Raw genomic sequence first — 12,103 nt, 5'->3', positions numbered from 1 at the left:
ACTACAAGAGATTGGGTCCACTGAGCTCAGCTACTGTGGCACAGAAAGGAGCACACGAGAACTTGAGAACATTTTGCAAACACTGACCCGTCAATCAGGCCAACCCGGGGTAGAGCAATACATCGTATTTCACCAAACTATCAGGGCTACAAGCATAATCACCCGGCCCTGTTCGCAGGCACTGCCCTTCCCTCCCGGCTTTTTTCAAAGCATCACTTCAAGGCCGCACTCCACTGGGGGCGGGGGTTGGAGGTAGAGTTCTCAACCTTTGCTTCCTTTCTCGAAGATCTAAAAGTCGCCCCCCACCCCCGACCTACCAAACTCCGCTGCCCACCCTTTTGCAAGGAACTGCTCCTAAATTTAGGACTCGGGATCTTTCGGCTTTCCAGCAGATCTTTACAGGCTTCCTCCCTCTTCACCTCCACCGACCACCCTACCCCTCTGCCGGGAACCCCATCCCACCTGCCTCTCTCCTCCAGCTGGCTCCCCCAAACTCATGCACGCACGCAGCTTTTCCTGCGAGCGTCTCAAACGACCCTCCCAACCCGCAAGCCCCCCCCCCCAACACACACACACACAAACACAAAGCTAAATAAATAAATAAATAAATAAACCACCCGGGTGGGTCGGTCTCCCTGGACCTTCTTTGCAAGCAACACATCCAGGTTCCCTCCAAACTCCCAGCTCGTTGCAGAAGCGCCAAGCGCGCACTGGGGGGTGCTGGGGCAGGGGCGCGCCCGCAGCCCCCCAGACGCGCACCCGAGCACGCACAGCCCCTCTCCAGGCCCCGGGTGGGGTCAGCCCGCGGCCTCCAGCCCTGCGCCGGGATCCCCGCCCGGCGGCACCGCTCCGCTCCATCGCCCCAACCTGCCTGGCCGTTTCCCCGACCGCTGCCGCTGCCGCCGCCCCTGAAACTTAAGGCTCCGGGGCAGCGCGCGCTTCCCTGGCCGCAAGGTGCTGCCCGCCGCTTCCGGGCGGTTGCCAGGGCGACGGCGGCGCGGCCCCAGGCCCTTGCGCACTTCCGGCGCGGCTAGTGCGCAGGCGCCGTCCGGCCCCCGGGCCCAGCTGCGGCGTAGAAATGTTCCGCCTGACGCTTTCCCGCTCGGGTTCTAGCTGGAGCACGGATTCTGCTCTCCTTCTCTCCCTTCATGTCTTTCTTAGTCAATTTCTTTCGGTCCAAAGGACTTTGCATCACTAAATACAGAATAAAACGCCCTATCTAGTGTCCCCTGGCTCCGCCCTGAGGTCCTTCTGCAAGAACTCCGGGCAAAGCGTTGGAGGTGTATAACGGTCAACACTTCATCATAAATTCGCGGGAGGTCGCATAGATCTCACTTGCTTTTACCGCTTGAGCCCAATGTGTCTGCTCGACCACCTACCAATGGGCCAGACCGCGCTAGATTCCAAACGGTCCCAGTTGCCAGGAAGGGTGCTGAGTAATAGCAGATAACAGCCATCAAAGCCACCAGGTAAAATTGGAGCTGAAAGGGCGCTAAGTAGTTCTTAGCTTGCTAACTTTATTCTGAGATTATAGGAATGGTTGGATTATTCAGGAAAACTGGGAGGCAAGGATGAGTAAGGGCTAGAGCACTCCTGCAGGAAGCCCTGCTTCTCAAAGTGTATGGCAAGGACCAGAGAGAAGAAGCTGGGTGTCAGAGACGTCAAGCCAGTAGGCTGGAACAGGACAGGTTCCTAGACCCAACTGAGGGAGTGTTTACAGAACATTCCATTGGAAACTAGGTTGATTCGCTCCAATAAAACAATCGCTCAAATAAAACAACTTTCTCTGATTTTTCTACTGTTAAAGGTAAAGGCCCTCCCGTTGATCATCGATTTGCTCGAGCGGGCCCAGTAACGTCTCCATTGGAGACTTTGTTGTTACTGTGTTTGGCATATCGAATACTCTCAGTAGCTTGCCGGGCTCTCCGAGAGGGGCGGAGGAATCGAACTCGGGGCGACCATGTTGGCTGCTTGTAAGGCGAACACTCTACCGCTGTGCTATCACTTAAGACACATCAATCTGTGGATCTGTAGCTAGATATCCAACACTTCTAGATGGTGGGGGGGGGGGGGGGAGCCTTCTTACAGTCCTCACTGAGAGAAAGTTCAATAGATAGCATGCTTATTCAACAGTCAATCAATATAATCAACGTTTCCATAAAATCGACTCCCTGCAAACCCTAACCCTGGATGTGCAAGCACCACATTAAGTGCCCGAATCCTTGCAGCTAAAACTGTCAGAAGAAAATGCCCAAGGATACTGACTTTAAATTCATGGTTATTAATTTTAAGTGAGACCTTACAGATACCTGGAAAAAATGACATTTTTCTGTCATAAATTCTTCTACCCTCCTAGTTAAGGATGGTCATAGTTCCTCTCCTACTCTGTCCTTGGCCACAGCAAAGACCTTGATTCTTTATTGATATTGAACACTATTGATATTAATATTGAATAAAGTAAACTTCCATAAGCTTCCATCACTAATTCAATCTTCCTTTAAGGATATTTATGACAAGGATGCCCACTCTCACCACTTCTGTTCAATATAGTACTGTTCAATATAGTACTGTTCAATATAGTACTTGCAATGGCAGTTAGGCAAGAAAAAGATATTAAGGGCATCCAAATAGGAAAGGAAGAAATCAAACTCTCACTATTCACAGAAAAAATGATACTATATCTAGAGAATCCTAAAGCCTCTATCAAGAAACTCCTAGAAACAATAGGCTTGTACAGTAAAGTCGCAGGCTATAAAATAAATACCCCAAAATCCATGCCCTTCCTATACGCAAATAATGAAACAGAGGAAAAAGACATGAAAAAAAGCAATCCCATTCACATTCATGCCCCAGAAAATCAAGTACCTCGGAATCAGCTTAACTAAGGAGGTAAGGGACATCTACAAAGAAAACTACAAACGCTACTCCACGAAATAAAAGAGGACATGAGGAAATGGAAACGTATCCTCTACTCATGAATAGGAAGAATTAACATTGTCAAAATGGCAATACTCCCCCAAGCACTATACAGATTCAATGCGATCCCTATAGGGATACTCATGAAATTCTTCAAAGAAATAGATCAAGCACTCCTAAAATTTATTTGGAACAACAAACGCCCACAAATAGCTAAAGCAATTCTTAGGAAAAAGACGGTGGGAAGCATCACGCTCCCCAAACTCAAACTCTACTACAAAGCAGTAACAATTAAAACAGCATGGTACTGGAACAAAGGCAGAGCTGCAGACCAAAGGAACAGGGTGGAATATCCCTACATGCAACCCCAAATGTATGAACATCTAATCTTTGATAAGAGAGCAGGAAATGTGAAGTGGAGCAAGGAAAGCCTCTTTAACAAATGGTGCTGGCATAACTGGACAACCACATGCAAAAAAATGGGCTTAAAGGGAGCACCAAATAAAGGGTGTTTGGAGGATCCTCCCAGGAGGGGAGATGCATGTTGAAAGTAGACTATGGACTGAACATGTTTGCCACTCAAGTCCTCTTTTGCAGACCACAACACCCAAAAGGAGAAAGAGAACACAAGAGGTTGTCCTGCCGCAGAGGCAGTGTGGGATGGGAGGGATGGGGGTGGGAGGGATATTATCCTTGGTGGTGGAAAATGGGCACTGGTGGAGGGATGGGTATTTGATCATTGTATAATCGAAACCCAAGCACAAAAAATTGTAAATCTACAACTGTACCTCATGGTGTTTCACTAATAATAATTTTAAAAAATGGGCTTAGACTTGACTTAACACAAAATTCAGATCAAAATGAATTACAGACCTCACCATCAGACCAGAATCCATAAGATATATTGAAGACAAGGTCGGCAAAACCCTCCACGATATTGAGGTTAATGGTATCTTCAAAGATACACTCCACTGACCAACCAAGTGGAAACAGAGATAAACAAATGGGACTATATTAAACTAAGAAGCTTCTGCACCGCAAAAGATCACGATCACGACCACCATCATCCCGTTGTTCATCGATTGCCTCAAGCAGGAACCAGTAACGGCTCCTTTGTCCTAGAACTGAGATTTTAAAAAGTGCCATATTCAAGGATGCCCCAGGTTTAGGAAAATGAGACCCATCATTGTTACTGGTATTTGGCATATTGGGTACGCCACAGGGAGTTTGCCAGACTCTGCCGTGTGGGCAGATTACATTCAGTAGCTTCTGCACCTCAAAAGATATAGTGGCCAAAATACAAAGACAATCTACAGAATGGGAAAGGATATTCATCCAATACCCATCTAATAAGAAGTTGATATCAAGGATATACAAAGCACTGGCTGAACTCCACAGGAAGAAAACATCCAATCTCATCAAAAAATGGGGCGATGAAATGAACAGAAACTTGTCAAAGAAGAAATCCTAATGGCTAAAAGGCACATGAGAAAATGCTCTACATCACTAATCATCAGGGAGATGCAGATCAAAACAACAATGAGATATCATCTCACACCACAGAGACTGGCCCACATCCAAAAGAACAAAAGCAACCGGTGTTGGCGTGGATGTGGTGAGAAAAGGACTCTCCTTCACTATTAGTGGGAATGCCGACTGGTTTAGCCCTTTTGGAAAACAGTACAGACGATTCTCAAAAAACTAGAAATTGAGCTCCCATCTGACCCAGCAATACCACTTCTGGGAATATATCCTGGAGAAGCAAAAAAGGATAGTGGAAATGACATCTCCACTTGTATGTTCATTGCTGCACTATTCACAATAGCCAAAATCTGGAAAAAAAAACCCAAGTGCCCGAAAACAGATGACTGGTTAAAGAAACTTTGGCACATCTACACAATGGAATACTATGCAGCTATTAGAAAAGATGAAGTCATTAAATCTGCATACAAGTGGTTCTACATGGAAAGTATCATGCTAAGTGAGATGAGTCAGAAAGAAAAGGACTGAGTTAGAAAGTTGCACTCATATGGGAAATATAAAGTAACAGAATTGGAGACGAACACCCAAGAATAGTAGAGACAAGTACCAGGAGGTCTGCTCCACAGCATGGAAGCTGACAGCAGATGCTGGGAGAAAAGTCAGCTCAGATAAAGGAACACCAAGTAAAGGGTGTTTGGAGGACTCACTCGGGATGGGAGATACGTGCTGAAAGTAGACTATAGACCGAACGCGATGGCCACTCAATACCTCTATTGCAAACCACAACACCCTAAAGGAAAGAGAGAGCAAAATTGAATCCCTGCCACAGAGGTGGGGCGGGGTGGGGGGAGATGGAATAGGGGGGGTGGGAGGGCTACTGAGTTCATTGGTGGTGGAGAATGGGTACTGGTGAAGGGATGGGGGTACTTGATCATTGTATAACTGAAACCCAAGCACAAAAGTTTGTAAGTCTACAACTGTACCTCATGGTGTTTCGACTAATTAAAAAATTTTTTTCATGAAAAGAATCTTTATGTATCCACAAACCAGCTGTCCAGAGGCTCAACAAAGCCTAAATGCAAGAACCATGAAAAGTTACCAAAAAAAAAAGAAAATCTATTAAGTTACCAAAAATAGTTTTAGGCCCAGAGACAGTGATAAATATTTTATAAAGCAACCAGAAAGAAAAGATGTTACATACCAAGAAAAATAAAGATAGCATGATCATTTTTATTTAAAACGCTACAAGTATGGCTCAGGAGGTGGTTTAAAGAACTAGAGCACGTGGTCTGCATGAAGAAAGCCAGGTTCCATCTCAGGTTCTACATGCACCTCAAGGGAGTGACCCCAGATGATACCACGTCCTTAGTAGCCTCTGATAGTGAGGTATGACCCCCAAACATAAACAAAATAAAACATTGGAAGCAATATGACAATGGAACATTTTAAATGTATTGAAAGAAAAAAACTGGTAATCTAGAATTCTCTATCTTTCCAAAACAGTTTTAATGAGGAATAAAGAAAAGATGATTTCACGCAAAACTGAGAGGATTTATGACTAAAAGATTCTCACTATCAAAATTGTCCAAACACATATTTTAAACAAAAGGGGGAAAAAGGCACCACTTGTAATCACTTGTCATCCCATTGTTTATCGATTTTCTCGAGCGGATGGCAACAATGTCTCCATTTGACCCTGTTGCATGCTAATGTAGCCCAATGGCGTCTGCTCACTCCAGGACATGAAGAGCATCAAACCATTTGTTCAGGGTCTTGACAAAGAAGTCCAACCATCACATAGGTGGTCGGCCAGGTGTTCTTTTGACGTCCCATGGAATCCAGTTGGTAATGGTTCTAGTCCAGCAGTCATCTCTAAATCGAATTACGTGTCTGGCCCATCTGATTTTCATCGCTTTGGCAAATGAGGCAGCATCCCTTATCTTCTATCGTCGACAGAGGTTGGAACTCCAGATTCCTTCTCTCGCATGAGTGAAGCATACTTCAAGCATAGCTCTTTTGATTCCTCTTTGGGATACCCGAACAGCATTTTTGTAGGGCCCAGGTCTCTGAGGTGTATGTTAGTGCAAGAAAAACAGTGGCATTGAAAACATGTGCCTGGAGCTGGTGGTTCTTCGTCCTCTTAACAACTTTTTTGACGCTCTTGAAGTCATTCCACACCTCTCTCTTCCTCCAGTGCAGTTCTGGCGCCAAGTCGTTCCTCATGTTGAGTTCTCCGCCCAGGTACACATAGCTGCTGCATTCGGAGATGTTCATTCTGTTGAGAGCAAATAAACATCAGGGACTAGTTCATTTTTCATGAACATTGTCTTGGTGAGATGCAGCTGCAGTCCGACCTTTCCACCCTCATGGTTGAAGTCAGCCAGCATTTATGCTGCTTGGCTAAAGTTTGGTGTTATTACAATGATGTATTCAGCAAAGCGGAAATGGTGTAGTTGCCAACTATCTATCTTCCCATTCCAGTCGTCGCATGACGTTCTCAAGAGTGGCACTGAAGTGTTTTGGTGAAATAGTAATGCCCTACTGAACCCCTCTCTTTACGTCAATGATCACTTCCTTGTAGAATGGTGAGATCCTGGTGGTAAATCCATAATATAGCTCACGGAGGATCCTGATCTACTAAGTTTGAATGCCCAATTTGGCTAGGGCTTCGATGACCACTTCAATCTCAATAGAATCAAAGGCCTTCTTTTTAAATCGATGAACGAACATTAGACAGAATGGCATCTTGAACTCCCGAGAAACATCAGTGAGCTTGGTCACCGTGTGCATATGGTCAATTGTGCTGAATCCTTTTCGGAACCCAGCTTGCTCACATGGTTGTCCTTCGTCTAGTGTTCTGCCTATTCTATTCAGGATGACTCAAGTGAACAACTTGTAGATGACGGACAACAGGCAGATGGGGTGATAGTTGCTGATGTCGTGGATGTCTCCCTTCTTGTACAACAGAATGGTCCTGCTGATTTTCCATTGGGATGGAACATTGCATTCAGACAGGTAGTGTGTGAAGAGCCGAGTCAGTGTATTGATGAGTGCTGATGGCAGATTCTTCAAGTGTTCAGATCTGACCTTGTCTGGACCAGGTGCTGTACACTTCTTTACAGATGAAATGGCGTGTCGGATTTTGGAAGGGATCTAAAAATCTGAGTCTATAAAACAATGAGAGTACTAGAAGTAGCAGTAGGGTTGATATATAATATTGTTCTATTTATTTAAAATTTTAAGAAACAATTGGTTTTTTAAATTCCACAAACACAATTTATGTGATTCATAATAGTTGTAAAAGTAAATACATCCAGCCAAAGCATAAAGGCCAGAGAAGAGATAAAAGTTTATTACTGAAAGGCTCTGATATTACTACAACTGTTAAAATATTACTTGGAAGTAGATTGTGATAGGATACAGTGGGTAGGGTGTTTCCCTTGCACGCGGACAACCGGGTTCAATTCCTCTGTCCCATTCGGAGAGCCCAACAAGCTACCAAGAGTATCCCACCCGCAAGGTAGAGCCTGGCAAGCTCCCTATGGCATATTCGATATGCCAAAAACAGTAACAACAAGTCTCACAATGGAGACATTACTGGTGCCCGCTCAAGCAAATTAATGAACAACGGGAGGACAGTGCTACAGTGCTACAGATTGTGATAAAGATATATACTGCAAACTAGATATAACACAAACTCTAAATTCATGACAAAATAAGAGTTCTATATTAAAAAGATGACATCTGCAAAAAGAGATTTTATGGTATTTTGCTAATCTAAGAATAGGCCAAAAATGAAACAAATGACAGGTGAGGAAAATAAAAAGCAATTGTCAAGACGATAGGCTTATATCAATTATCACATTAAATGCAAATGAACTAAACCAATTAGAAGGCAGAGATTGTGTGGGTTATTTTAAAATTTTGACTATAAAAAACAGATTAATTGTATAACAACAGTATATTTAAAATCCAGGATATAGATAGCACAGCGGGTAGGCCGTTCGCCTTACAAGCGGCCAACATGGCCGACCCAAGTTCAATTCCTCTGCCCCTCTCAGAGAGCCCGGCAAGCTACCAAGAGTATTTGATATGCCAAACACAGTAACAACAAAGTCTCCAATGGAGACGTTACTGGGCCCGCTCGAGCAAATCAACGATCAACGGGAGGGCCTTTACCTTAATATATATATATATATATATATATATATATATATATATATATCTTCGTATTCTCTAGTTCTCAGTCTCAGAGAACCGGCAGGCTACTGAGAGTGTCATACCAGCACATATGCCTGAATAGGAACACCTGTAAAGTTTATTTGTGTTTTCAGGCTACCGAGAGTATTCCACCCGCACGGCAAAGAAAACCTGGCAAGCTATCCGTGGTGTATTTGATACGCCAACTCCAGTAAATACAATGGGTCTTATTCCTCTGACCCTGAAGGAGCCATCAATATGGCAGCATTGAGAAGGATGTGAAAGGAGAGGCTGAAAATATCTCAAAACCAAACTAGGCTGCCAAAATGAAGAAAGACAAAAATGACTGTCTGTACTTTCGATGCATGTATGCTGGCATCAGATGCATCCACCAAGGACCTGATGGTACAAGCGTGAAAGATCAAGTACGACATCATTGGTCTGACTGAGATGAGAAGGCATCAATTAGATCACGCTGTGTTTGACACTGGAGAAGAACTGTTCCTCGGAACATGCAATAAAAGAGGCGTCGGTGGTGTCGGTGTCCTTGTCAACACAAACTTAGCCATGAGCATTGATTCATTTGAATGCCTAACAACCCGAATTGGACAATTACACTTGAATAGATGTGGCTCACTGCCAGCGGTTTCTATCTTCATTGTCTATGCACCAACATCCAATTATGATGAGGGAGAAATTGAGAAGTTCTACATGGAGCTGGAGAAGTTCTATAAAGAAGACCACACCTTCTACAAGATCATTGTCAGTGATTTTAATGCCAAGATAGGACCGAGAAGATCAGCTCAAGAACTTCACAGCATGACCCATGGCCTAGAATGGAATGAACAAGGTGAGAGACTATCTGAGCTCATCATGTCAACCAAGACCATCCATGGTAACTCACAGTTCCAGAAGACTGAATCTAAACATTGGACTTGGGAGTCTCCCGGTGGACAGCTCCACAACGAAATTGACCACATCATATTCAATCGATGGTTTTGCCTGATCGATGTTGCTGTTGTCCCAAAATTTCAAACAGGATCAGACCACCGTCTCCTTCATGCAAAATTCTACTTCACAGAGCGGGGAGAAAGGGCTGCAATGTTTAAGAAGAGAAGTCCCAGAATGACCACCAACTGGAAGCTCTTTGGCTCTGTTACAGCAATGTGGGAAGATGCTGTCGTTGACAACATTGACGAGGAGTACAATTGACTGACTGTACTCCATGATTGTGCAAGGAATGCCAAGAGAGAGATAACCACAAAAAAATGCCTGTCTTCGAAAACTCTTGAGCTTATTCGCCAGCGTGGCTTGGCACATGCCTCAGGCAACCTCAAGTGAATGTTCGAGCTCAAAGCAGTGCAGAAAAGCGATCACGGAAGACCTCAAAGAGAGAAGAGCAGCAGTGCAGTGCTGGTAGATGTGGCAGAAGCCTGGAAAAGCATTCGGAATGCCTTCCTGTCCTTCACCAACTACAAGACCAAGATGACTGCCCTCTGACGTCCTGATGGATCTATCACATCTTCCAGAAGGGCAATGGAGATTATTCATGATGTCTACTGAGATCTATTTTGATAGCCACGTCCACCTGCCCACATACCAAATTCCGCAGGATGGATATGTTGTTCCCAATGTTCTCGCTTCCGAAATCTGACACACCAACTCAACAGTAAAGAAACGAAGAGCACCTGGCCCGGACAAGGCCAGACGTGAACATCTGAAGAACCTACAGTCAGTACTCATCAATACACTGGTTTGGTTCTTCACACACTACCTGTCTGAATGCTGGTGTCCCAATGGAAAACCAGCAGGACTGTACTACGTATAAGAAGGGAGACATCCACGACATTGGCAACTATCGCCCAATCTGCCTATTGTCTGTCATCTACAAACTGTTCACTTGAGTCATCCTAAATAGGATTGGCAGAACACTAGATGAAGGACAACCATGCGAGCAAGCCGGGTTCCGCAAAGGATTCAGCACCATCGACCATATCCACACGATAACCAAGCTCATTGAAGTTTCTCGGGAGTTCAAGATGCCACTCTGTCTAACATTCGTTGATTTAAAGAAGGCCTTTGATTCTGTTGAGATGGAAGCAGTCATCAAAGCCCTTGCCAATCAGGGCGTTCAAACTCAATACATCAGGATCCTCTGTGAGCTGTATTATGGATTCACTACTAGAATCTCACCATTCTACAAAGAAGTGATCATCAATGTCAAGAGAGGAGTTTGGCAGGGTGATACTATTTCACCAAAACTCTTCAGTGCCACCCTCGAGAACATCATGTGACAACTGGAATAGAAAGGAATGGGAGTGAAGAGAGACGGTCAGCAACTGCATCACCTCCGCTTTGCTGATGACATCGTTCTAATAACACCAAACATTAGCCAAGCGGCACAAATGCTGACTGACTTCGACCGTGAGTGTGGAAAGGTCGGATTACAGCTGAATCTCACAAAGACAATGTTCATGAGAAACAGTCTTGTTCCTGATGTTCCATTCACTCTCAACAGAACGACCATCTCCGAATGCAACAGTTATGTGTCCTAAATCGAGAAGTCAACATGGTGAATGACCTGGCACCTGAGTTGTGCAGGAGGAAGAGAGTGGCTTTGAACGCCTTCAAGAGCGTCGAAGAAATTGCTAAGAGGACGAAAAACTCCAGCTCTGGACACATCTCTTTGATTCCACTATTCTTCCTGCATTAACATACGCTTCAGAGACCTGGGCCCTATGAAATCAGGACGAGAACACTATTCAGGTCTCTCAAAGAGGAATCGAAAGAGCTATGCTTGGAGTAACACACTTCACTCAAATGAGGGAAAGAATCCAGAGTTCCGACCTCTGTCAACGCTCAAGAATCAGGGATGCTGTCTCGTTTGCCAAGGCATCAAAAATCAGATGGGCTGGACATGTAATTAGATTTGGAGACAACTGCTGGACTAGAGCCATTGCTGACTGGATTCCACGGTACGTCAAAAGATCGCATGGCTGCCCATCTATGAGATGGTCTTCGTCAAGAGCCTGAATGATCGATCGGTTTGAGGCTCTTCATGTTCCTAGAACGAGCAGATGTCATTAGGCTACGCTAGCACGCAACAGGAATGAATGGGGACGTTACTGGTGCCCGCTGGAGCAAATAGATGAGTAATGGGATTTCAAGTGATCAAGTGATCACTGTATCACTGTCATCCCATTGTTGATTGATTTACCTGAGCGGGTGCCAGTAACGTCTCCATTTGTCCCAGCCCTGAGATTTTAGCAGCCTCTCCTTACTCGTCTTTTCCTACACTGCCGGATTAGAGGCTCTTTCGAGGTCAGGGAAATGAGGCCCATTATTGTTACTGTTTTTGGCATAACGAATACACCACAGGTAGCTTGCCAGGTTCTGCTTTGTGGGTGGGATAGGAGATTCTGTGTTGCTGTCTTCTGGGAACCTTTTTTCTATAGTTTCTGGATCATGGCCGTTGATGAGATTACACGGTGCCGGGGAGGCAGTT

At 44.8% G+C, this 12,103-nt stretch overlaps 1 protein-coding gene across 5 annotated transcripts in view; it reads right to left on the bottom strand.

Annotated features, from left to right (window-relative positions):
- SPICE1 (spindle and centriole associated protein 1) overlaps positions 1–12,103 on the bottom strand; it is a 158,411-nt gene that overhangs the window by 50,244 nt on the left and 96,064 nt on the right. For 4 of the 5 annotated variants that reach the window (XM_056109274.1, XM_056109276.1, XM_056109277.1 and 1 more), the window contains exon 1: positions 868–939. The exons of the other annotated variant lie outside the window; for it this stretch is intronic. The gene's annotated coding sequence lies outside the window, so the exon portion shown is untranslated. Of the gene's footprint in view, positions 1–867; positions 940–12,103 lie in introns of those variants that run through there. 5 annotated transcript variants of the gene reach the window in all.

This window comes from Sorex fumeus, unplaced genomic scaffold (assembly GCF_029834395.1).
Source record: "Sorex fumeus unplaced genomic scaffold, SorFum_2.1 ptg000265l, whole genome shotgun sequence".
NCBI lineage: Eukaryota > Metazoa > Chordata > Mammalia > Eulipotyphla > Soricidae > Sorex > Sorex fumeus.
The sequence above is the reverse complement of the archived record's forward strand: the minus strand, read 5'-3'. Positions and strand labels throughout refer to the sequence as shown.